Source organism: Rana temporaria, chromosome 7 (genome assembly GCF_905171775.1).
Source record: "Rana temporaria chromosome 7, aRanTem1.1, whole genome shotgun sequence".
Classification (NCBI taxonomy): domain Eukaryota; kingdom Metazoa; phylum Chordata; class Amphibia; order Anura; family Ranidae; genus Rana; species Rana temporaria.
The window spans coordinates 206,771,721-206,798,387 of record NC_053495.1 but is presented as its reverse complement, the minus strand read 5'-3'; the positions used below and the strand labels follow the sequence as shown (position 1 = coordinate 206,798,387).

The 26,667-nt window shown below is 45.4% G+C and overlaps 1 protein-coding gene across 1 annotated transcript in view; it reads right to left on the bottom strand.

The window, feature by feature from the left end:
- Nucleotides 1–24,367, bottom strand: part of PTPRF (protein tyrosine phosphatase receptor type F) — a 1,292,748-nt gene extending 1,268,381 nt beyond the window's left edge. The window contains exon 1 of the mRNA XM_040360892.1: nucleotides 24,234–24,367. The gene's annotated coding sequence lies outside the window, so the exon portion shown is untranslated. The remainder of the gene's footprint in view (nucleotides 1–24,233) is intronic.
- Between the last annotated feature and the right edge of the window lie 2,300 nt (nucleotides 24,368–26,667).

Here is a 26,667-nt window from a genome sequence, read left to right as displayed (position 1 = left end):
AACACATTACATGCTTTTCTGCAGCTTCTCCATTGAAGTATATTGAACCAAAAAAACAAAATATCACCGTTTTGCATTAAAAAGTCCTTGCCCTTTCCAAACAGGCAGCAGCTGAAAAAAAAATCATGGATGTGAACGTGTCCCATAGGAAAACATGTAAATAAACTGTAGTGTGTTTCTGCAAAAAACAGAGGTGTGACCCAGGCCTGAGATGTTTAGTAACATAATGGGATTAAAAAACAAAAATAAGTACAAAAAGAGCAAATAATCACTACTGTAAGGCTGCATTCACACCTAAGCGACAAAACGCCCGACGCGGGATGCTTCTGCCGCTAGAGGGGAGAATTCCCATTGCTGTCTATGGAGATGGTTCACATCTCAGACGCGCAACGCCTGTCGCCTGAAAAAAAGTCCCGGACCCTTTTTTTCACGCGACAGGCGCGTTTTCCCATAGACAGCAATGGGAATACTTTTAGGGAAAAAAAAATAAAAATTGAAACATTTGTACTCGCGGCAAATCTGCCGCTACACGCGAACGCGGCTGTCGCTTAGGTGTGAATGCAGCCTAAGGGGTTCATTTTTTTACTGTGGGACAGTGAAAGTAATATTTACAGTAGCGATTTGCTTTTTTGTACTATAAAAGGCTAATTTTAGTTTTTTTAACCCCATTATGTTACTGACCGATTAATCGATTAATTTCATAAATCGATTAGTTGTTTAGGCCCTAGTACGCGGCATAACTCCTCTCCTACAAAAAAAATCTGCACTGGTGACGGAGTCTTCTCCTTCCTCTAACTCTCCTCTCCTGAAATACTCGGTGATGCTCAAGGACTCTGCATTTTTCTCCAAACAGGCAAAGGAGGTTGGAGCAATAAGTTGCTGGTGTGAAACCACCTGCTCTGGTAACTATTTGGCAGTTGTAATGTCATTTTCCTTCAGCCATATAGCACAGGCCAGACCGAATCATGTGCACCACTTTACAAATCCTGAGGCAGGTAAAATAGCACCTCTATGGATGTGCGATATGTTGCCGGGAGTCGTCTTTAGCCACAGTGGAGAGTGAAAAGGACGGGGCGAGGATACACGTTCTCTCTCAATAGTTCACAGAGAAGCAGGTTCACAAAGCCTCGTGAACAGAGAGTAACACTGCCACCACTGGGCTCAAAGCAGGTTTTTATTGAGAAAATTATGAAAGTATGAAACTCCAAATTCAATGTACCTATTCAGAAGAACTCTGTAGCCAGATTACCATAACAACGAGGGTTTAAACTGAGCCATCAATAATTGAATGTTCTCAGATAAGTAGGTTGACTTGAGTCATCAATGTCTTGTAAACAATCTTTTCAATGTGCAATAATAAAATTAAACAAAAAACATGGGCAGCGATTATAAAAATCACAAATGGGCAGGCACCTTTGCCTATTACATACGCAGGTGCTGCTTCCTGATTAATACTGCTGAGTAGCGATTGTGCTTCATTGTCCTGAGGTCCTACAGAAAGGAAGCCAATTGTACTTATCCAACACACATACAGGCCCGGATTCACAAAGCACTTACGCCGACGTATCTCGATATACGCCGCGTAAGTGCAAAGATGCGCCGTCGTATCTGTGCGCCGGGCCCACAAACTGAGATACGCCTGAAAATAGGCTTCATCCGACCGACGTAAATTTCCTACGCAGGCGTAGAGTGGGCGCATATTTACGCTGGACGTATTTGGCGCTCCCATTGATTTTCTATTCACATATGCAAATGAGGGAGATACGTCGATTCACAAACGTCCGTCCGACGCAGTGCGCGTAAAGTCGTACGTCCGGCGTAGTTATGCCCCATAAAGCAGGTGTAAGTCAGCAGCATCCATGCAAATGGCTGCACCAGTGAACACAAGCCGACGTATTTTACATAGTTTACGTAGGACGTGAATATGACTAGGCGTAGGTTACGTTCACGCCGTAGGTAGTGATCCGGCGTATCTTAGGGAGTAGTTCCGACGTGATTCTGCGCATGCGCACTGGGAAGCGTCCACGGGACGGCGCATGCCCAGTTCATGATACGTATCTGTCTGAGACTCAGCCCATCATTTGCATGGGGTCACGCCTCATTTGCATGACTCACGCCCACTTCCACATACGTCGGCTTACGCCTAGGAAACCCAGAGCAGATTTGGCAGCACTGGCTTTGTGAATCCAGTGCTTGCCTCTCTGCTCTATGTCGGCGTAGCGTAAAGGAGATACGTTATGGCGGCATAAATATGCGCCGATGTATGTGAATCCGGGCCACAGCCAGCAGAGAGGAAATGTACAATTATCAATCTGAATAAGCAAGCAAAAATTATTGGCAGATTAAACATTTCAATAATAACTTAAAATACAATACAGTGGAACCTCGATTTACGAGTAACGCGGTTAACGAGCGTTTTGAAAGACTAGCAGTTTTTTTAAATCCGGACTCGGTTTGCGAGTGTTGTCTCGCAAAACGTGCAGAAGCTAATGGGGTGTGCAGTACCGCATTTGGCCAGAGGTGCGGGGGCGCCGGTGACACTCAATGGTTTGGAAATACTCTGAATCGCTTGAAAATACTCAGAAATACTCAGTTCCCGAGTGTTTTCGAGCCTTTCCAAGGGTTTCCGAGATAAGCTGAGCTATCTCCGGGTATTTCCAAAGGCTAAGGGAAGGGTGTGTTGGGAAAATTAGCAACGGTTCAGGAAATCAAGGGTGCTTGCAATGCACGAAGCAATTGATATAAGGAAAGACGGGATGGACAGCCGCACTCCAAAAAAAACATAAGGTTGTCTTTATTGTAAAAAATGAATAAAAAAAATGCACTACAAAACAAGCAGAACACAGGCGAAAACCGCCTACGCGTTTCACACTCCGATTAGTGCTTAGTCATTTCCAAAGGCTCTCCAGTGCCCCCCACCTCTGGCAACATGCGGTATTGCATGCCATAGAAGTCAATGCGGAACGAATTATCTTCATTTCCATTGACTTTAATGGGGAAATTTGCTTTGATATGCGAGTGCCTTGGATTACAAGCATTCTCCTGGAACAGATTATACTCGAAATCCAAGTTTCCACTGTATATGTACAAATGTCTGTGGTAACCTGACCATCACACCTATATAAGCTTGTTGGACATTCCATTCTGTAATGGGAGTCCCCTTTGGGCATAGGATGACTGAGAACTGATATCATAAATTACATGAGATGAGACATTAATGATAATTTATGTATTGCAGGAGATCTGGACATATTACAGGTGATTTCATTCTGACCACCAACCGGTCAATAAGAGTGTCTCCTTCAATGCTAACCTAGACGGTTTTGTGTCCATTGTACTAATTAAGTATTAAGTCTGTAAAGGTCAGATGTCTAACTTTGAGGTGTTAATTGAGTCTGGCTTCTGAAAGACCTTTCATTGTGGATGCTAATGACACTGTATGGTGTGAATAGCTTATTGTCGGAGACAGAACGTCTGACATAGGATTGTGTATTATGCAGGTGAATAGCTTATTGTCGGAGTCAGGACGTCTGGGGGATAATTAACTCACCTGATTGTCATTAGCTAAAAGAATGTGTATGAATCCCCCATTGTGTGATGTTTTGAGGGTGGAGAGTTTCATTGTCCCTTTAACATGCTTTTTGGTTGTGAACTGTATAAAAACCTGAGTTTTACCATTAAAAGATTCATTCATTTTGGAACCAGTAAAAGAGCTGTGTGTTGTCTCGTTATTCTGGGAAATGAAATGGGTCCTGTCGGCTGGATTGTCGGATAAGCCGTCGTGGGCCGATGGAATATCGTAAACGGTAGTGACCGCTACACGTTCCAAAACTAAGAACAATCATAGGGTGTCTAACCCACCTTGCAGCTACGACAACCTCTACGCTTTTGCGTTTTTTTTTTTTTTTTTACAAGATATTGGTGAGGTACTGATGTCCGCAAGAATGCGTTCAATAGCATGGAGGTCATTGTTTTTGTAGGACAATTATGTTCCTCCACCCCAAACTCATCAAACCGTGTCTTTATGGAGCTGGATTTGTGCACTGAAGCACATTCATAGTGAAACAGAAAAGAGCTACCTCCAAACTGTTGCCACAAGGTTGGCGCAGTTGTCTACAGTTGTCTTTGCATACTGCACATTTACCCTTCATTTACCCTGCACATTGCCCTTCATTTACCCTTCATTTACCCTGCACATTGCCCTTCATTGGAAACACTTGAACTCATTTGAGAGGGGTCCACAAACTTTGGGCCATATGGTGTATCTAATTGACAAAAAATATGCTTCAGCTTCTCTATTAGAAAATTAGGATCAGGTGCTGTGACTTCACCTGCCTGTTGCCCGTAAATGACATGGAAAGATGTCACAGGATCATCACGATGAAAAACAAGACATCTTGGGGGTGCAGTGGGCACCAAGGCTGTGGAGTCGGTAGATAAATGTTCCGACTTCGACTCAGTTTTATGTACTTCCGACTCCGACTCCCACTCCTCTGTATTAATATGCAAATGTATTTTATACATTCCTTGAGGGAAAGAAACGCAACCTACCACAGGACTACTGGCTGGGAAGCCAACAGTCTACTGTATTGCACAGTTTAAGCAAAAGACAAACACAATGAAAACAATCAAGTGACTGGATAGTAGCAGCAGGCATAAACATCAGGAACAGGATCTTTACCAGTTCAAAAATACAAACCACATTATTTGGTTGTTTTAGAACAAAAACAAAGCTTATCAATAATGAACCAAAAACAAAATCTGTAAAACCTAGAAATGGTTTATATTAATGTTGAAATGTAGTTATAGGCTTAGCAAATGCAAATCAATTCAATGTAGAGTTCTAAGGAAGAGAATTGCCTCTGCCAGATCCTCTTTCATAGAGGCTCTTAAGTCAGACTTTATTATTTTTAGGGCTGAAAATAATCTTTCGACACTGACTTGGGTGGGTGGCATTGCAGTAACTATTCTGGCCACATCACTAACGATCTCTGGATAAACAAGGATGGCTTCTTCAACAGTAAGTTTTGATGAGCGATCATACTTTTCAACTTCTTTTAGTGCTTTATAAAACTCCTGTTGGAATTTTTTTATTTGGACACTTACTGGTTCTCTAACATGCGTTCCCTGTAAAAGCAGAACACAACACTATGGAAAGTATAAGTATTGCAGCTCCTAATTGTGCGTTGCGTGCCATATAGTGAAGCACATGAAAAGCATGCTTCTTCACGGTCACTTAACCTGTTCGTTTTGCGGTTACGTGAGGCACTGCATGCATTGGTCTTTATTCTTACAGTAGAGAAGTCATTAATTATAACTTTTTAATTCCAATCTAAATTTAGGAGGAGTCGGTGCATTGTTTGCCGACTCCAGGTACCCAAAATTTCCCCCGACTCCGACTCCTCGACTCCGACTCCACAGCCCTGGTGGGCACTGCATTAAAGTTAGCCCCTTCACGCCAACGTAAGGCATATATGCAGCCTTCTGCTTCAAGTGGTTGTGATGCCTGTAGCTGCATCTTTTTTTTTAGGGCTGACAGTCTTTCTTGTAATAGCAACCGATGTGGCTTATCAGCCGCTTGGCTATTACAAGCAGCGGGAAGGGAAGGGAAGGGATGCCCCCCCCCTCCATGCCTAAAATGAGTAATGAGTGGTGATGCACTCTTTAGGGTGTACACAGTGGAATCAGGGGATATGTTCTCCCAAATGTGTCCAAGGAACGTGTAGAGGAAGGAAGCGAATACCCAATTAGTGCAATACCGTTTGTAGAGCTGGACAATTAATCGTTAAAAAAATTGTGACTTTTTTTACCTTTACAACCCCTTTAAACATTGTACCTAACTTCCTTCTTGGATCAAACTTCTGTGTGTAAATGCAGGAAGTTTAACCACTTAGTCCAAATCTTTTTCTGACACTTGTTTACACACACAGCTCCCGGTCCCTGCTCTGTAAAGAGCGAAAGCGTGTGCCCGGCGGCGATCGCGCCCGCCGGGCACGGGAGACGGGGGAGAGCGGGCGGCGCGCACGCGCCCCTAGTGGCCTGCGCGAGAGCTGACGTATAGCTATGTGCTCTCGCGCAGGGGAGCCGACCTGCCGCCATAAAACCGACGGCGGCTGGTCGGCAACCAGTTAATGCAAGACTATGGCTAATGCTATGCAGGCGATTAAAACTACTGGCTAGCAAAAGTAAGTATCTTCCTAATAATCCTTTTTATTTGAAGTACAATAATTTCAACTGAAGCATAAAATCTCTCCCTAACAGCAGCTTTAGTCTCCTGTGCTGTTGCTTCCACCTTGCAAGATATAAGAGACAAGCCGTGCTATACCAGATAAAGAAACATGGAGGTAAGGTCACATGGGTTACACCCCCAAGGAACAATTTGGCAAACGTGAATATCTATTAGCAATAGAAAATAAATATTTACAAAAAAAAAGAAAAAATGCTTCATCATACCCTTCCTCAAAAATGGAGTTGCACTTTATTTTGTACACAACCAGCCCCGTACACAACCTCTCCTCTGAAGTGCAATAAGCATCACTTGAAAATTGTCTACCTGTACCATAACATCATTGGTCTCCAATCGCCCTCCCTTCCCCCATCGCCGAGCGTCACAACGGTGACATTATCAGCCTGGGATAAAAGCTTCATCTGATTTCATCGGTTTTATTATCCCGTACTCGGCAGAAGAGATTTTTCACAGTGACTTTCTCTAAATGACCTGCCGTGAGAGAAATCAGGAATTGCATGAAAGGTACATAAGCGGCTGAGGAGGTAGGAAAGGAAAAAGGAACTTATTCAGCAACCTGACAAGCAACGTTCCCTTAACAGCTGGATAAAGGGGCTCCGGACTGGAAGATAAACTGGGCATTGCTTGAGGCTCAGGGAGCCGCCGTAATCACAAAATGTGATTAACAAAGTTACCTCCTTTCCCTTCAAGGGGAAAGCCATCAGTATGCAAGAAATCCAGTTAGTTTTATGAGGTAAATGTCCATGGTGCAGCACAGGAACGAGGTGATGATCTCCAATAGGCCGTTTGCATCCAGCTTGTGGCTTCGCAATCCCTTATACCAGGGTTTTAACAAATTTGCTTGGAATCTAGGAGCCGGCTAAAAAAGTTAGGCGCCAGAAAAACGCACCCCGTCCAGACGAGCTTGCGCGCAGAAGCGAACAACATACGTGAGCAGCGCCCGCATATGTAAACGGTGTTCAAACCACACATGTGAGGCATCGCCGCGATCGTTAGAGCGAGAGCAATAATTCTAGCCCTAGACCTCCTCTGTAACTCAAAACATGCAACCTGTAGAATTTTTTAAACGTCGCCTATGGAGATTTTAAAGAGTAAAAGTTTGTCGGCATTCCACGAGCGGACGCAATTTTGAAACGTGACATGTTAGGTATGAATTTACTCGGTGTAACATTATCTTTCATTATATTAAAAAAAAATGGGGATAACTTTACTGTTGTCTTATTTTTTTTTAATTAAAAAAAGTGTAATTTTTTCCCAAAAAAGTGCGCTTGTAAGACCGCTGCGCAAATACGGCGTGACAGAAAGTATTGCAACGATTGCCATTTTATTCTCTAGGGTGTTAGGATAAAAAATATATATAATGTTTGGGGGTTCTAATTAGAGGGAAGAAGATGGCAGTGAAAATAGTGAAAAATTACATTAGAATTGCTGTTTAACTTGTAATGCTTAACTTGTAATACCAACGGCCACCACCAGATGGCGCCAGCTTACACATCTGGTGGTAATAACTTGTAATACCAACGGCTCACCACCAGATGGCGCCAGCTAATTTTTTGCCCCCCTTCCAAGACAAGTCGCCAGGACCCTATTTCTAGTCGCCATGGCGACCTGGCGACCGGGATATGTCGAGCCCTGCCTTATACCTTCATGCTACCTGGGCTCCCCTATAATCAAGGGACCGCCGGGATCTGGTAAGCAGATTTATATGCTGTGTCGGTGGAGGATTTTAGCCATCTGGTTGGCACTCCGTATTGGTGATTCATCTGATTATACATTTTGAGGACTCTTTTTCTTCACTGGTGAAAGAACATTCTACCTTATTTTCCCACTTTTGGTCACTTTTGTGATCCAACGTTTCAATCACTTTTTATACATGGACTCCTGCTGAAGGCTTTATGTATTATCTTGTATGTTATAAGATTTCATGATGGTTACGTTTCAATTGATCATTATAGTTCACGTTTGTTTTATCTTTGTTCACACCAATTGTTTAGAATGTTTAGCGCAACTTGTTTTCTTCCTAAATCTTTACCACTGTTTAATGTTACACAAGTAAGTCGCAGCTTCACCATTTGCTTCACTAGCAACCACCTTCATACCCGTTTGATTTACGGGGTTGTTCGTTATTTTATTAGCGCAGTTTTTCCCTCCTTTTTTTTGCCGTAGACTCCACCTGTGGCAAAGCCGGTGCTGTAGAGGAAGCATTGGCTTATGGGGCTCTGCTCTGCAGCCGCTTTCTTCCTCTACCACCAGCTTCATTCACAACACTGATGCTGTGGTATGGCGTGTTGGCAACCTGCGATCTGGGCTTTCCAACCCACCATTCCAGAGCAGGAGGTTGCGGGCCACATCAGAGGGCTCTGCAGGCCAAATGTGGCCCCCAGGCCACTGGCCTAGGCTAGAAGAAGATTGCCAAGACCCTGAATCTGAGCTGCAGCACGGTGACCAAGACCATACAGCGGTTTAACGGGACAGGTCCCACTCAGAACAGGCATCGCCATGGTCGACCAAAAAAGTTGAGTGCACGTGCTCAGCATCATATCTAGAGGTTGTCTATTGGGAAATAGACGTATGAGTGCTGCCAGCATTGCTGCAAAGGTTGAAGGGGCTTCTGTTTGATCTGCAACTGCCATAGTGTTGCATATATGATCAGTTGTGATACCAGCCACTTGATGGTTTGACAGTTTGGTTGAGGACACAAGCAGAATGTGACGGTTAGCAATCCCGGCATTCCAGGAATGTAACAGTGTTTTGAAAGGGTCAAATCGATGGGATTAGTTCCGCTTTATGCTTTACTGCTGGGGCTCTGGGCTTCAGAAAAATGGCAGACTCCAGCAAGAAAAAACAGGAGCAATGCTGGAGGCAATTTACAACACGCACTCATTTTGGTAGCATAATTATTAATGTGCAATGTATGTCCATTGCTAAAGAACATTATTTTTTTATCAAGTTGTTATGGGTAAAGTTCTGCTTTAAGGTGGTCAACCACTTAAGGACCGCCTCCTGCACATCTACGTCGGCAGAATGGCACGGCTGGGCACAAGCACGTACAGGTACGTCCTTACATAGTTACATAGTTAGTCAGGTTGAAAAAAAACACAAGTCCATCCAGTTCAACCACAAAAATAAAATAAAAAAAAACTAAATAAACAAACAAAATAAAAAAAACACAATGCAATCCCATACACCCAACTCCATACCCACAGTTGATCCAGAGGAAGGCAAAAAACCCCAGCAGAGCATGATCCAATTTGCTGCAGCAGGGGAAAAAATTCCTTCCTGATCCCCCGAGAGGCAATCGGATTTACCCTGGTTCTCTTTAAGTGTCCAGCTGTGGGTCGCAGGCGTGCACCCGCGACCCGGTCCGAAGCTCTGCGGCACCCGCGGACCCGATCGCCACTGGAGTCCCGCGATCGGTCCCCGGAGCTGAAGAACGGGGAGAGCCGTATGTAAACACAGCTTCCCCGTGCTTCACTGTGGCGCCGTCATCGATCGTGTGCTCCCTAATATAGGGAACCACAATCAATGACATCACACCTACAGCCACACACCCCTACAGTTAGAAACACAGATGAGGTCACACTTAACCCCTTCAGCGCCCCCTTGTGGTTAACTCCCAAACTGCAGTTGTCATTTTTACAGTAAACAATGTATTTTTATAGCATTTTTTGCTGTGAAAATTACAATGGTCCTAAAAATGTGTCAAAATTGTCTGATGTGTCCGCCATAATGTCGCAGTCACGAAAAAAAAAAAAAAAAATCGCTGATCGCCATTAGTAGTAAAAAAAAAATAATAATAAAAATGCAATAAAACTATCTCCTATTCTGTAAACGCGATAAATTTTGCCCAAACCAATCGATAAACGCTTATTGCGTTTTTTTTTTTACCAAAAATAGGTAGAAGAATACGTATCGGCCTAAACTGAGGAAAAAAACTTTTTTTTATATGTTTTTTGGGGATATTTATTATAGCAAAAAGTAAAAAATATTGCATTTATTTCAAAATTGTCGCTCTATTTTTGTTTATAGCGCAAAAAATAAAAACCGCAGAGGTGATCAAATACCACCAAAAGAAAGCTCCATTTGTGGGGAAAAAAGGACGCCAATTTTGTTTGGGAGTCACGTCGCACGACCGCGCAATTGTCAGTTAAAGCGACGCAGTGCCGAATCGCAAAAACTGCCCGGGTCCTTTACCTGCCTAAAGGTCCGGGTCTTAAGTGGTTAAAGAGTACCTGTACTTCCAACAAAGCTTCTTAAATTGCCATTGGGAATGTCTTTGTAACTGTTCATGTACCTGTTCAGCCCAGCGTTCCCTGGGAGACCTGAAACATCACAAAATTACTTATGCCATATTTTTTCTCCCAAACAGAGGAGTTTCAGTAGAGACTGAAATAATTGTTAATTCTTCTGTAAGCCTCACGTCCAACGATCTATAGGTCACAGAACCAAACACACAGCTGCTTTTTCAAATATGATCAATAATTCTGAATGTCTCCTGCTCAATTAAGGAAAATTGGAGACAGTTTGAAAGATGTAATTATTTCCAGTGGCACGGCTTAAAGGGCCACTGGAAATGAGCCGCCAGCTGGCTTATGTAAAACTGTTTTCATTCACCCTTTGTAGATATAATATGTAAAATCACCAGAAAAGCTTTATTTCTAATTAAGACAAAGTGACTTTCTTTCCAAATATCACAGACAACAGCCAGCATAACTACGATATGTATAAAAATTACTGCATGCTGCATTTTTTGTGTAACACATATTAATCACTTGACCTCCAGAAGATTTTACCCCCTTCATGACCAGACAATTTTTTGCTGCTCAGCACTGCGCTACTTTAATTGGCAATTGCGCGATCATGCAACATTGTACCCAAATTACATGTTTATCATTTTTTTTTATTTATTTTTTTTCCACAAATAAAGCTTTCTTTTGGTGGTATTTCATCACCTCTGGGTTTCCTATTTTTTCTATTATATAAATGAAAGACCAACAATTTTGGGGGGGGAAATAAAACAATAATTTTCTCATTTCTTTTATAAAACATATCCAATATATAAATTTAAAAAATCTAATTTCTTCATACTTGGCAGTCTTCCAAGTATCACAACATTCCCCAGCCGCAGAGCCAACTATAAAAACTCTGGGCCGGATTCAGATACAATGGCGTATCTGTCAGGCCCGCGTAACGTATCTCCGATACGTTACGCCGCTCTAACTTTGGGCGCGAGTTCTTTATTCAGAAAGAACTTGCGCCCTTAGTTACGGCGGCGCAACGTATGTAGGGGCGTGTTTTATTTAAATGTGTCTTGACCCCGCATTTTTTACGTTATGTTTGAAAGGCGCATGCGCCGTCCGTAAAATATCCCAGTGTGCATTGCTCTAAATGACGTCACAATGACGTCCAGCTGTATTCGCGAGCGACTTACGCAAACAACGTAAAATTTCAAAACTCGGCGCGGGAACGACGGCCATACTTAACATTAGCTACCCCTCATATAGCAGGGGTAACTATACGCCGGAAAAAGCCGAACGCAAACGACGTAAAAAAAAAGCGCCGAGCGGTCGTTCGTTTCTGAATCGGCGTAAATCCTCATTTGCATATTCCTCGCGTAAAAATACGGAAGCGCCTCCTAGCGGCCAGTCTGGAATTGCAGCATAAGATCCGACGGTGTAAGACACTTACACCTGTCGGATCTTAGGGATATCTATGCGTAACTGATTCTCTGAATCAGTCACATAGATACGACCAGCGGAACTCAGAGATACAACGGCGTATTTCTGAATCCGGCCCACTGTAACATTTTGTTCTTTAGATCAAAGGAATTTACTTTGGTCTGAAAGACCCCTTTCCCACTGTGGTGGTTTTCAAGTGCTGGAAAAAGTCTCTGCTAAGCGCCTGAAAACTGCCTTCCATTCCTTCCAGGGTGACTTTTCACACACGAGCGGTGCGCTTGCAGGACGTTAGGAAAAGTCCTGCAAGCAGCATCTTTGGGGCGGGTTGGGAGCGCTGTATTTAGCTCCACCAAAACGGCCTGCCCATTGCAATGAATGGGCAGCGCTTTGAAAGTGCCTGAAAAGCGACTTCAAAGCTCCGCAAAACAGGAGTTTTTAAACCATTTTTTTGGGGTTAAAAAGCTCCCAAAACATCGCCAAAGTGCAGCTAAAACAAGCAGCGATTTACCGCAAACTTTTTCCGACACGTGTTGGTTTTAGGGCCGAAACAACTAATCAAATTAATCGACAACTAATCGATTAATCGACAACTAATCCATTATAAATTTAATCGATTACCATTTTCATAATCGATTAATCGGGCAGTAACAAAATGGGCTAATTTTTTTTTAACCCCTTGAGAGTCGGTTCACACTGGGGCGGCACGACTTCGGGGGCGACTCGGCAAGGCATCCTGAAGACGACTTCAGAGGCGACTTGCAAAATGACTTCTGTATAGAAGCCAATGCAAGTCGCCCCCAAAGTCGTACAGGAACCTTTTTCTAAGTCGGAGCGACTTGCGTTGCTCCTATTAGAACAGTTCTATTGAATAGAATGGGACGCGACTTGTCAGGCGGCTGAGTCGCCTGACGAGTCGCCCCAGTGTGAACCGGCTCTTATAGTACAAAAAGAGCCAATCGCTACTGTAAATATTATTTTCACTGTCACAGTAAAAAATTAACCCCTTACAGTAGCGATTATTTGCTCTTTTTGCACCAATGTTAGTTATTTTAACCCCATTATGTTACTAAACATCTCAGGCCTGCGTCACACCTCTGTGTTTTCATTTTTTTTTTGCAGAAACACACTACAGTTCACTTACATGGTTTCCTGTGATTTTTTTCAGCTGCTGTGTATTTGGAAGGGGCAAGGACTTTTTATTTTTTAAAGCAAAATGGTACTATTTTGTTTTGTTGGTTCAATATACTTCAACGGAGAAGCTACAGAAAAGCATTTAATGCATTTTTGAGGCAATTTGTGTTTTTTAATCTGCCCAACAACAAATTGGCCCAAAAAAATGTAAAAAATGCAAATCGCAATAAAGGTTGTTAACCGATTAATCGAAAAAATAAATCGGCCAACTAATCGATTATTAAAATAATCGTTAGTTGCAGCCCTAGTTGGTTTTAAGTTAAAATTTGTATTTTCTGCTAGAAAATTACTTCGAACCCCCAAACATTTTTTTTTTATTATCTTTTTTAGCAGAGACCCTAGAGAATAAAATGGTGGTTGTTGCAATATTTTATGTCACACTGTATTTGCGCAGCAGTCTTTTACACTTTAATTAATACAAAAATAAACAGTAAAGTTAGCCCAATTTTTTTGTAAAATATGAAAGATGATGTTACGCCGCGAGAATCGTGATCTTTATTCTAAGCAAAGAAAATTGTGATTTTCATTTTGGCGACTTTCAGACTTTCGGATGCCATTGTAACAAGATAAAAAAAGCCATAAAAAGGTCTCAGGGAACCCATACTTAAAATGTTATCTACAGCTCTCAGTACATTAAGCAAGATCAGAAAATTATAGATGTAAGAACACATTCAAGAATAAAGAGCATTTCACATCCAAGGTGGACCACTTTTAACACCTCATGCTCTATATGATGAAACAATTTTTAATATTAGCCACAAATATATATATTAAAAAAAAAAGACAGTATCCTAAAAAGAAACACAGACAGTCTCCCTTACATTGGTGGTCAGTAGAGAAATGCCTCCTTGAATTGTTGGCCTGTGAAGATTCTCCCAATATTGGTGGCCAGTGGGTGAAGGGCACCCATATATTTATGTTCAATGACAGGTACTTTGGGTGCCTCTAGGAACAATGTCCCTTACATTGGTGATCAGTGGGAAGAATGTCCCTTACATTGGTGATCAGTGGGAAGAATGTCCCTTACATTGGTGATCAGTGAGAAGAATGTTCCTTACATTGGTGATCAGTGAGAAGAATGTCCCTTACATTGGTGATCAGTGAGAAGAATGTCCCTTACATTGGTGATCAGTGAGAAGAATGTCCCTTACATTGGTGATCAGTGAGAAGAATGTCCCTTACATTGGTGATCAGTGGGAAGAATGCTCCTTACATTGGTGATCAGTGAGAAGAATGTTCCTTACATTGGTGATCAGTGGGAAGAATGTCCCTTACATTGGTGATCAGTGAGAAGAATTTCCCTTACATTGGTGATCAGTGGGAAGAATGTTCCTTACATTGGTGATCAGTGGGAAGAATGCTCCTTACATTGGTGATCAGTGAGAAGAATGTTCCTTACATTGGTGATCAGTGGGAAGAATGTCCCTTACATTGGTGATCAGTGAGAAGAATTTCCCTTACATTGGTGATCGGTGGGAAGAATGTTCCTTACATTGGTGATCAGTGAGAAGAATGTTCCTTACATTGGTGGTCAGTGAGAAGAATGTTCCTTACATTGGTGATCAGTGAGAAGAATGTCCCTTACATTGGTGATCAGTGAGAAGAATGTCCCTTACATTGGTGATCAGTGGGAAGAATGTTCCTTACATTGGTGATCAGTGGGAAGAATGCTCCTTACATTGGTGATCAGTGAGAAGAATGTCCCTTACATTGGTGATCAGTGGGAAGAATGTCCCTTACATTGGTGGTCAGTGAGAAGAATGTTCCTTACATTGGTGATCAGTGGGAAGAATGTCCCTTACATTGGTGATCAGTGAGAAGAATGTCCCTTACATTGGTGATCAGTGGGAAGAATGTCCCTTACATTGGTGATCAGTGGGAAGAATGTCCCTTACATTGGTGATCAGTGGGAAGAATGTCCCTTACATTGGTGATCAGTGGGAAGAATGTCCCTTACATTGGTGATCAGTGGGAAGAATTTTCCTTACATTGGTGGTCAGATGAGAGATCTATGCAGGCTTGCTCCCAAAATTCCCAACAATGTGGACTTTACGCTCACGACACTGAATTATGAGGCAGTAAATGCCTTCTACCTTAGCGATTCCTCGTGTTTAAATTGTATTTTTTACCTGAGGCACACAAACCCCTCTGCATCCTCTCAGCCTCAACAAGAGGTACATGTCACATTGAACTGCTTTAGAATTGCTGTTAAACAGCAGCCTGACGCTAATGAGCTAAAGGCCTTGACACAGCACAGAGGTTGACACAAAGCAGGAGAGAGAAATAAAAAATAGCTAAGCCTGAAAGGACGGTTTCAGAAAGAAGATTACAAAATATATTTTTTTATCCAAAAGACAGAGTATGATTGTGTCACAGAGGATCGTTTTGTATTTGCCGTTATCTCCTCATCACTTGCAGTAGAAGTATCATTAGATATATTTTATTAAGTAAATGCGTGCCAAGTAATGTGTCAATGCAATACTTCCAGGTATTTATTACCTCTCACATGGATCACAGTACTCCCCCCTGACGATGCCTGCACCCGATTCTCTTCCTAGGATGGCGCCATCTTTGTTCAGGCATCATTCCAGGTTCCTGGGATTGAGATGTCGGCTCAAAGATGATGTAAATCCTGGTGTCTGTGCAGTTCTTGGCTGTGTTCACAAACATCTGAAAGGGCTCAACACCTGCTGGCACCCTCTCGCCTAGCGACTTACTAACATAGTTACAATGTTGCAGTCTGATCATTAAGGGGAGACTGAGGAAATGCCTCCTCAGGCCTGCAGCAGACTGATGACATCATCCCCGCCTAGGCAAAGTCACTGACTACAACTCACTGATGGCTTTTTTTTGATAAAAGGTGGAGTATTTCTGAAAAATTATACCGTTGCTCTAGACCAGGGGTCTCCAAACTTTCTAAACAAAGGGCCAGTTTATTATCCCTCAAACATTCAAGGGGCCAGACTATGGTCAGTAGGAGTAGAAAATGTTGTAGTATCGGTTACAATGTCCCATCATTGGGAGGAATAGTGCCCCATCATTGGTGTCAGTGGGAGAAAGAGTGTCCCGCCATTGGCATCAATGGAAGGAATAGTGTCCCGCCATTGGCGTCAATGGAAGGAATAGTGTCCCGCCATTGGCGTCAATGGAAGGAATAGTGTCCCGCCATTGGCGTCAATGGAAGGAATAGTGTCCCGCCATTGGCGTCAATGGAAGGAATAGTGTCCCGCCATTGGCGTCAATGGAAGGAATAGTGTCCCGCCATTGGCGTCAGTGGAAGAAATAGTGTCCCGCCATTGGCGTCAATGGAAGGAATAGTGTCCCGCCATTGGCGTCAGTGGAAGGAATAGTGTCCCGCCATTGGCGTCAGTGGAAGGAATAGTGTCCCGCCATTGGCGTCAGTGGAAGGAATAGTGTCCCGCCATTGGCGTCAGTGGAAGGAATAGTGTCCCGCCATTGGCGTCAGTGGAAGGAATAGTGTCCCGCCATTGGCGTCAATGGAAGGAATAGTGTCCCGCCATTGGCGTCAATGGAAGGAATAGTGTCCCGCCATTGGCGTCAATGGAAGGAATAGTGTCCCGCCATTGGCGTCAATGGAAGGAATAGTGTCCCGCCATTGGCGTCAATGGAAGGAATAGTGTCCCGCCATTGGCGTCAATGGAAGGAATAGTGTCCCGCCATTGGCTTCAATGGAAGGAATAGTGTCCCGCCATTGGCGTCAATGGAAGGAATAGTGTCCCGCCATTGGCGTCAATGGAAGGAATAGTGTCCCGCCATTGGCGTCAATGGAAGGAATAGTGTCCCGCCATTGGCGTCAATGGAAGGAATAGTGTCCCGCCATTGGCGTCAATGGAAGGAATAGTGTCCCGCCATTGGCGTCAATGGAAGGAATAGTGTCCCGCCATTGGCGTCAATGGAAGGAATAGTGTCCCGCCATTGGCGTCAATGGAAGGAATAGTGTCCCACCATTGGTGCCAATGGAAGGAATAGTGTCCCACCATTGGTGCCAATGGAAGGAATAGTGTCCCACCATTGGTGCCAATGGAAGGAATAGTGTCCCACCATTGGTGTCAATGGAAGGAATAGTGTCCCATCATTGGTATTTCTGAAAAATTATACTGTTGCTCTATACCAGGGGTCTCCAAACTTTCTAAACAAAGGGCCAGTTTATTATCCTTCAAACATTCAAGGGGCCAGACTATGGTCAGTAGGAGTAGAAAATGTTGTAGTATCGGTTACAATGTCCCATCATTGGTGCCAGTGGAAGGAATAGTGTGCCATCATTGGTGCCAATGGAAGGAATAGTGTGCCATCATTGGTGCCAATGGAAGGAATAGTGTGCCATCATTGGTGCCAATGGAAGGAATAGTGTGCCATCATTGGTGCCAATGGAAGGAATAGTGTGCCATCATTGGTGCCAATGGAAGGAATAGTGTGCCATCATTGGTGCCAATGGAAGGAATAGTGTCCCATCATTGGTGTCAATGGAAGGAATAGTGTCCCACCATTGGTGTCAAAGGAATAGTGTCCCACCATTGGTGTCAGTGGAAGGAATAGTGCCCCATCATTGGTGTAAGTGGCACAAACTATGCCCCATTGTTAATGTCAGGTGGATGAATATTGCCCCAATGGCCACATAAAAGCAAGCAAAGGGCCACATCTGGCCCCCGGGCCATAGTTTGAAGACCACTGCTCTATATAGTAAAAACTTGGATTGTGAGCATAATTCATTCTAGAACCATGCTTGTAATCCAAAGCATTTGTATATCAAAGCAAATTTTCGTATAAGAAATAATAGAAACTCAGATGATTCGTTCCACAACAATTTATTCATAGGTCCTTCAGTTTATAGTCCATATAAAAAGATTATAGCAATGTGATAATGAGGGAACATTTTTAACCCCTTCCCCACCCCCTAGTGTTAACCCCTTCCCTGCCAGTGACCTTTTTCACAGTAATCAATGCATTTTTTTATAGCACTGGTCGCTATAAAAATGCCAATGGTCCCAAAAAGTGTCCGCCATAAGGTCATAGTACCGATAAAAAAAAAAAAAAAAATCGTAGATCACCGTCATTACTAGTAAAAAAAAAAAATTATTAATAAAAATGCCATAAATCTATGCCCTATTTTGTAGACGCTATAACTTTTGCACAAACCAAACGATTATTGAGATTTTTTTTAACGAAAAATATGTAGAAGAATACGTATCGGCCTAAACTGAGGCGGACACTTGACACATTTTTGGGACCACTGGCATTTTCATAGCGATCAGTGCTATAAAAATGCCACTGTCAGGGAAGGGGTTAACACTAGGGGCCGGGGAAGGGGTAAAGTATGTTCCCTGGGTGTGCTCTAACTGTAGAGGGGGTGGCCTCACTAGGGGAAATCACTGATCTTCTGTTCATACATTGTATGAACAGAAGATCAGCATTTCTCCCCCTGACAGGACCGGGAGCTGTGTGTTTACTAAGGATGAGCTCTGGCGTGTTCGCATAGTACACGTGCAGAGCCCGCCGGGAAGTGTGCAGGGCACTGCGCTAATCACAGCCAGGGAGACATTTCACGATCCCTGCAGCAGGAAATGTCTCCCTGATTGTGATTAGCGCAGCGCCGTGCACACTTCCTGGCGGGCTCTGCACGTGTACTATGGGAACACGCCAGAGCTCATCCTTAATGTTTACACACACAGCTCCCGGTCCTTGCTCTGTAACGAGCGATCGCGTGTGCCCGGCGGCCTGCGCGAGAGCCGACGTATAGCTACGTGCTCTCGCGCAGGGGAGCCGACCTGCCGCCGTAAAACGACGGCGGCTGGTTGGCAACCAGTTCAATCTAATGTATAATGTATGACCAGCCAAAGAATATGATACAAAACGTTGGTTATAGAAAGTAAACCTTAACAAAAGTACAATCCCTTTTTTGTAGGCTAACTCCACCCACAATCTTTGGGTGGTCACCGATGGATTGAATCACCTGCCAACTTCAGGTCTAAGGTTCAGAAAGCTTGCTGAGCTCCACCCTTTCCACCCAGCCGGCTGTAACAAAGATGTCCCAACTCCTGCATCTAGATCAGGGGTCTCCAAACTGTGGCCCGAGGGCCAGATGTGGCTCTTTGCTAGCCTTTATCTGGCCCTTGGGGCAAAATTCCTCCCACTGGGGCACTATATATTCCACTGATTCTAATGATGGGATACTATCCCGCTTCCAATTAGGGGGAATACTTCTATTGACCACCGAACATGAGGCCATATTTATTCTCACTGATGCTGGATGCCCGTGACATTTCCTGCCCCTGCTGGCCACAATCCGGCCCTCCTAAAGTCTAAAAGAACAATAAACTGGCCCTTTATTTGAAAAGTTTGGAGACCCCTGATCTAGATCCACCAATGATCGGCCTTCTCTACAAAACTGAGAATACGCCGTGTGAAGGCGACACCCCCTAGCTCTGTAAAAGGACCTCAGAAGTTGGAATACTCCAAGCGGGTATATATCATCGCAGCAATCCCAGAGAGCAATAATAAACTGCAACATGATTTAACTTTCCTGCAACCTTTGGAAAACTAAAAAGACATCAGCTTTGGGTGGCGCTGCCCTTTGAATTTTGCCTCTACAGCAGAAGAGGGAGGATTCAGATAAACAAACAAACAAAAAAAAAAGTGTTGCACCCTCGCATCCTCTACCACCAGCGACAAAACCAGTGAAAAGCTCAACAACAACAAAAAAAACTCCATAAAAAGCACAAGAGGCAATGAAGACCTCATCATTAATGAAAAACACAACTGCAGCAAAGCCTCGTCTATTCGCTTCGCCATCACCGAGAAAAGGCAGGAATTACCCAGCTATGAATAATATCGCAATATATTCATTCAAGTCCTTCCCTCCGAAAACCGAAGGGGAGTCAACATCTCCCTGCAGTCTGAGCGGAGGAGGAGGAGGGGGGTTAACCCCTCATGCCCGGTATACCCGCGCAAGAAGGGGCAGGACTGACCAATTCAGTCAGCACGGAGCTTTAATCCAATTTATTACGACTCTACTGGTGTCAGGCGGCTAAATTATGCATGCAAAACGCGTCCAGGTGCTCCGTTTCTTTCCAGATTTAAAACAGTTAAAAGGAGAAATGGGGATGGATGGGGGGGGGGGGGAGAGAAAATCTCTCTTCATAGACAACTCTACTCTTCTGTAGCTTCACCACTACGGGGGTGATGATTCACTAGTTACCAGCTTAGCTCCTCAACAGGCAGAGCTCCAATTTCAACTTTCACGGCTAAAAGACAGATGCCGAGGCAGAGCCGCCGTCTCTGCCTTCCCGCCCGCCAATCGCAGGGTCTTCACATCGTGCATTAGGATCATTGCAATTAATGAGGGTGCATCGATCGGAATAATCAATGAAGTGAACTCGGAGAGAAGGTGGGGGGGGGGGTATGAGGTCGCACAGGCAAAAATAATTCCCGAACAAACAAAATTATATGCTGCCAAAGTATAATGACTACCTAGAGAATAAAAGCCACTAAAAGGCTAATAAGGGTTACACACAACCTTGCTACGTGAAAAAAGATACCGACCCTCGTAGGGAGATTTTTTTTTTTAATTTATTCTCATTTCCCCTTTTTATCTCCTTTTACGGGGGAAGCAACCCAACACAATTATGCGTGGCGACGGGGGTTATTATTTTTTTTTTATATAAACAAATGATGGGTTTGATGAAAGGAGGGAGGTGGAAGCGCGGCTTGACATCCGTCAGAAAGGTCCACCGCTGAGACGGGGAGAATTTAAAAAAAAAAAAACAATTTAAGGCTGATCGGGTCTGCGATATGCATGAAGCTTGCTGCATGCGAGAGATTAACCCACGGGGTGCGGGGGAAAAAAGGAGAGCAAACTCTGGGAGCAGAGATTAAAAAATAATAGCAATAAACATAAAAAATAAATTAAAAAAAAATATTGTTTCATTTAACAAGAAAAAAAAGTAACACATAATGAAACAAAGTATATACACACACACAAAATAAAATATTGTAAAGTAAAAGGCGGCTTGGGAAAGGAGGGGGGGCATCATGCATGTGTAGATGAGGGCATTTCGGTTTACCCTTCCTACCAGTATGGTCTCGCTGGCACAGTTTGGATAGGGCAGTTTGAGGTGCTATGCTGGGTTTTGTCATGCAGGGTAAAGAGACAGGCATTCAAAGTAATGGTAGGCGATTCCTAGAGGTGTTGGCACACAGTTTGCAGAGGGTACATGAGATGTTCTGCTGGGTGTGGGCATGCAGAGTGGGGAATGGATGTGAAGAAACCTCAAAAGGTGTTGGCACCATGGTCAAAGCTGGCACTTCCTTGGCACCATGGGGGGAAGCTGGCTCTTCCTTGGCACTTGTGGGGGATGCAAATAGGTGTTTGCTGTTTTTTTCATGCAGGGTAGAGACAGACATTATTTTAATGCAATCCCAAAGCTGTTGGCGCCGTGGCACTTCCTTGGCACATTGGGTGAAGCTGCCACTTCCTTGGTACCATGGGCTAAGCTGTCACCTTCTTGGTGCTGTGGCTGAAGCCAGCACTTTGACACCATAGGTGGAGTTGGAACTTCCTTTGCACAATGAATGGAAGATGGAGCTTCCTTTACACCATGGGGGAAGCTGGCACCATTGTGGAAGCTGGCACTTGCCTGGCACTCATGGGAAAGGGGGTTCAAATAGGTGTTTGTTGAGTTTTGTCATGCAGTGTAGAGACAGACGTCATTTCAATGCAATCCCAAAGATGCTGCCACCATGAGTGAAGCTGCCACTTTCTTGGTACTATGGGTGAAGCTATCACCTTCTTGGCTTAGTAGCTGAAGCCAACGCTTCCTTGGCTCCATGGGCGAAGCTGCCACTTCCTTGGCTCCATGGGCGAAGCTGCCACTTCCTTGGCTCCATGGGCGAAGCTGCCACTTCCTTGGCTCCATGGGCGAAGCTGCCACTTCCTTGGCTCCATAGGTGAAGCTGGCACTTACTTGGCTCTATGGGTGAAGTTGGCACTTACTTGGCTCTATGGGTGAGGCTGGCACTTCCTTGGATTGATAGATGAAGTTGGCACTTCCTTGGCTCCATGGGTGAAGCTGGAGCTTCCTTGGCTCCATGAGTGAAGTTGGCACTTCCTTGGCTCAAGGGGTGAAGCTGGCTTTTCCTTCGCTCTTTGGTTAAAGCTGCCATTTCCCTGGACTGACAGGTGAAGCTAGAACGTGATTGACTCTATGGGTGAAGCTGGAACTTGATTGACTCTATGGGTGAAGCTGGAGCTTCCTTGGCTCCATGAGTGAAGTTGGCACTTCCTTGGCTCAAGGGGTGAAGCTGGCTTTTCCTTCGCTCTTTGGTTAAAGCTGCCATTTCCCTGGACTGACAGGTGAAGCTAGAACGTGATTGACTCTATGGGTGAAGCTGGAACTTGATTGACTCTATGGGTGAAGCTGGAGCTTCCTTGGCTCCATGAGTGAAGTTGGCACTTCCTTGGCTCTAGGGGTGAAGCTGGCTTTTCCTTGGCTCTATGGTTAAAGCAGGCATTTCCCTGGACTGACAGGTGAAGCTAGAACGTGATTGACTCTATGGGTGAAGCTGGAACTTGATTGACTCTATGGGTGAAGCTGGACCTTCCTTGGCTCTATGGGTGAAGCTGGCACCTCCTTGGCACCGAATAACGGGGAAATGTATGTGTTTGAGATGGGATGAAAATTGGTGAGCTGTGACTTGATTCGGGCACCAACTAGCTGGTTGGTGGGTATAGAAGGAGCAGCAGCCAGGTCGAGATGACTATGCCAGCAGGTGTACGGAGGGCAGACCCAACATACAACACATTCCAATAGTCGGGATACGGCACAGAGGTGTCCCCAGGGTGCAGGCAAGTGATAACGATGCCCGGGGGAGCTGCGCTGAAGACGCAAGGGGCTGCAGGAGGCGGGGGAAGGTGGGGCCCCGCAGGTGAGAGGGATGGGGCCCCGCAGGTGAGAGGGATGGGGCCCCGCAGGTGAGAGGGATGGGGCCCCGGAGGGATGGAGCCCCGCAGGTGAGAGGGATGGAGCCCCCCCCGCAGGTGAGAGGGATGGAGCCCCCCCCCGCAGGTGAGAGGGATGGAGCCCCCCCGCAGGTGAGAGGGATGGAGCCCCCCCCGCAGGTGAGAGGGATGGAGCCCCCCCTGCAGATGAGAAGGATGGGGCCCCGGAGGGATGGAGCCCCGCAGGTGAGAGGGATAGAGCCCCCCGCAGGTGAGAAGGATGGAGCCCCCCCCGCAGGTGAGAAGGATGGGGCCCCGGAGGGATGGAGCCCCCCGCAGGTGAGAGGGATGGAGCCCCCCGCAGGTGAGAGGGATGGGGCCCCCCGCAGGTGAGAGGGATGGGGCCCCCCGCAGGTGAGAGGGATGGAGCCCCCCGCAGGTGAGAGGGATGGAGCCCCCCGCAGGTGAGAGGGATGGAGCCCCCCGCAGGTGAGAGGGATGGAGCCCCCCGCAGGTGAGAGGGATGGAGCCCCCCGCAGGTGAGAGGGATGGAGCCCCCCGCAGGTGAGAGGGATGGAGCCCCCCGCAGGTGAGAGGGATGGAGCCCCCCGCAGGTGAGAGGGATGGAGCCCCCCCCGCAGGTGAGAGGGATGGAGCCCCCGCAGGTGAGAGGGATGGAGCCCCCGCAGGTGAGAAGGATGGGGCCCCCCGCAGGTGAGAAGGATGGGGCCCCCGCAGGTGAGAAGGATGGGGCCCCGCAGGTGAGAAGGATGGGGCCCCCGCAGGTGAGAAGGATGGGGCCCCCGCAGGTGAGAAGGATGGGGCCCCGCAGGTGAGAAGGATGGGGCCCCGCAGGTGAGAGGGATGGGGCCCCGCAGGTGAGAGGGATGGGGCCCCCCAGGTGAGAAGGATGGGTATCAAAATTCCAATTTAATGCAAACAGGGCAAAGCAAGGACGCAACTCAGGGGTTAGGGGGGCATTCCTACGGGGTCAAGGTATGTCAGGGGGCAATTGTTAAAGGGGGCAATTAAATTTCTCTTTGTGACACATAGTAAAATCATACACTCATTCCAGCACAGTAATTACCCCCCCTCAGGGCAGAATGTGAGGGGGGAGGGGTCCTTCCACATAATGGGGGTATATAAATGGGGGTGCACTCACCACAGGAGGACATGTCCGGGGGGCTCAGCTCCTCTCCCTCTTTTATTTTTTATTTTATTTTTTATTATTATCTCTTCCCAGCTCCTCTCCGGCTGCAGCTTCTCTCTCTCTACTCCTGGGCTGCCCGCCGTGCCCGCGCCGCGCGCTCCCTTCGAGCTTGTCTCCGCCGCCGATGCCTCTCCGCAGCGCGTCCTCGTCCTCCTCCTCACTTCACCTCAGGGAGGGTAGCGCGGGCACACGCGGAGGAGAGCGAAAAGCTTGAGGAAGGGGGAGCGCGCGCCTCTGCCACTTCGGCTGAGTGTGTGTGTGTGTGAGAGTCAGGCGGGAAAGGGCTCAGGGCGCGCGCCGCCACTCTTCGTGAAGGGGGGAGCCCGGGAGCGCGCTCACCTGTGGCTGAGGAGAAAATACATTTTTTAGGACGCAATTTTGTGAAGGGTTCAAAATAAAAATACGAAAATAAAACATATAAATACCCCCCTAAGACGGTTATATTACCCCTTTTCCTGACCAATTGTTATTGATATATTCATTAGTGACTGCTGGAGTTTGTATTTCACTGAAATATTCCCAAAAATGTGGAGATTTCGGTGAAATTACAGCAAAACTAATTAGTGTTTTTTTTGGCAGATATTAGGCTGTAAGATTACTTACGCCCTCCCCCAAACATATATATATATAGTGCTTTAAGTGGGCCAAAAGAGGTGCCGGTACTCTATTAGGCGCTGGTGCTCCCCCCCCCCCCCCAATACTGAACATGAAAATATATATATTTTACAAACCCTCTCTTAGACGAAACCTAACATTTGATTTTGCTGCTAAAATTACATAAACCAGCTGATGATGTCAGAAACTAAAAAAAGAGAAGATAAAATGGGCACAAAGCATGACAAGGGACAGACACCACAGAAAATAGATAGAATAATGGATGTTATTCATCAGTCACTCTGAGCGGTCCATGTGCAAGCTTGCAACAATAATCATACAATGAACATCTTCCTACTTTTCAAGACGGTTTAAAATAAACATAAAAGGAAAATAACAGGGCAAGTCTGCATGGCTGTCTGAAACAAGCCATGATAAATTGATAGGAGAGGTGTATACATATTAGTCTGTGAGCAGCCATAGGTAGCAACAAAACACTCACCAGTACTCTGTACTTCAGAAGTTCAGATCCAAAGCAAAGTCCGGTGTTTTTCACTTTGCTGCACCGTCCTGACTCCTAGGAGGGCCAGTCACCCGCTCACATTCACCACGCCGCACTGATCGCTCCTCACAGGCGCGCGGAAAGGAGTTGACGTCACCTAACGTGAGGTCAACTCCCTGCCTGCGCCTGCACGTACGGCTCAAGCCGTACTCTGCACATGGCCCGCCCCCCTCCACTAGCTGATGGCCGGCCCAGCCAATGACATTATGGAGGAGAGAGACGGTGCGCGATGTAATTCGCCCAGCGCCGGCCAGCCACTACAATGCTGTAGCTAGCTCTCCGCTGCGTTCCGGTACCGGAAACCCACGTACTGGGCGCACGGAGAGGTGCTGGTACTCTCCAGGGCCATTTTTGGAAGTGGCGGTACTGAGTACCGCCGCGTTCCGGCCCACTTAAAGCACTGTATATATATATATATATCTTTCTGAGAATCAAGATCTTGGGCCCAGATTCACGTAGAATCGCGGCGGCGTAACATATCGTAAAAAATTACTTTTCTCTGTTTTGCCGGGACCGACAATTCATGAATAGCCGCTAGTAGTTTTAAATGACTTTTTTTCCTTCATAAATGACACTTAGTGCAGGGACAATTCTAAGCACGGGAAACATGCACTACTTTACAGGCATACTAGATACCCCACCTCCCCCTCCCGGTACGAAATTTAAAGGAATATTTCACTTTTATTGTTTCACTTTAAGCATTATTAAAATTACTGCTCCAAAAAAAATTGCAGTTTTTAAAACTTTTTTTGCATTGATACAAGTCCCCTGGGGCAGGACCCAGGTCCCCAAACCCTTTTTAGGACAGTAACTTGCATATTACCTTTAAAATTAGCACTTTTGATTTTTCATGTTCGTGTCCCATAAACTTTACCGTAGTTCGTGTGTTCGAACACATTTTTTTCCTGTTCACATGTTCTAGTGCGAAAAGAACTGGGGGGTGTTCGGCTCATCCCTAGAATGCATACTCTACAGACCTTGGATCACCCCAATGCATGCATACTCTACAGACCATGGATCACCCCAATGGATACCTAATCTACAGACCTTGGATCACCCCAATGCATGCATACTCTACAGACCATGGATCACCCCAATGCACGCCTACTCTACAGATCTTGGATCACCCCAATGCATGTCTAATCTACAGATCTTGGATCACCCCAATGCACGCCTACTCTACAGATCTTGGATCACCCCAATGCACGCCTACTCTACAGACCTTGGATC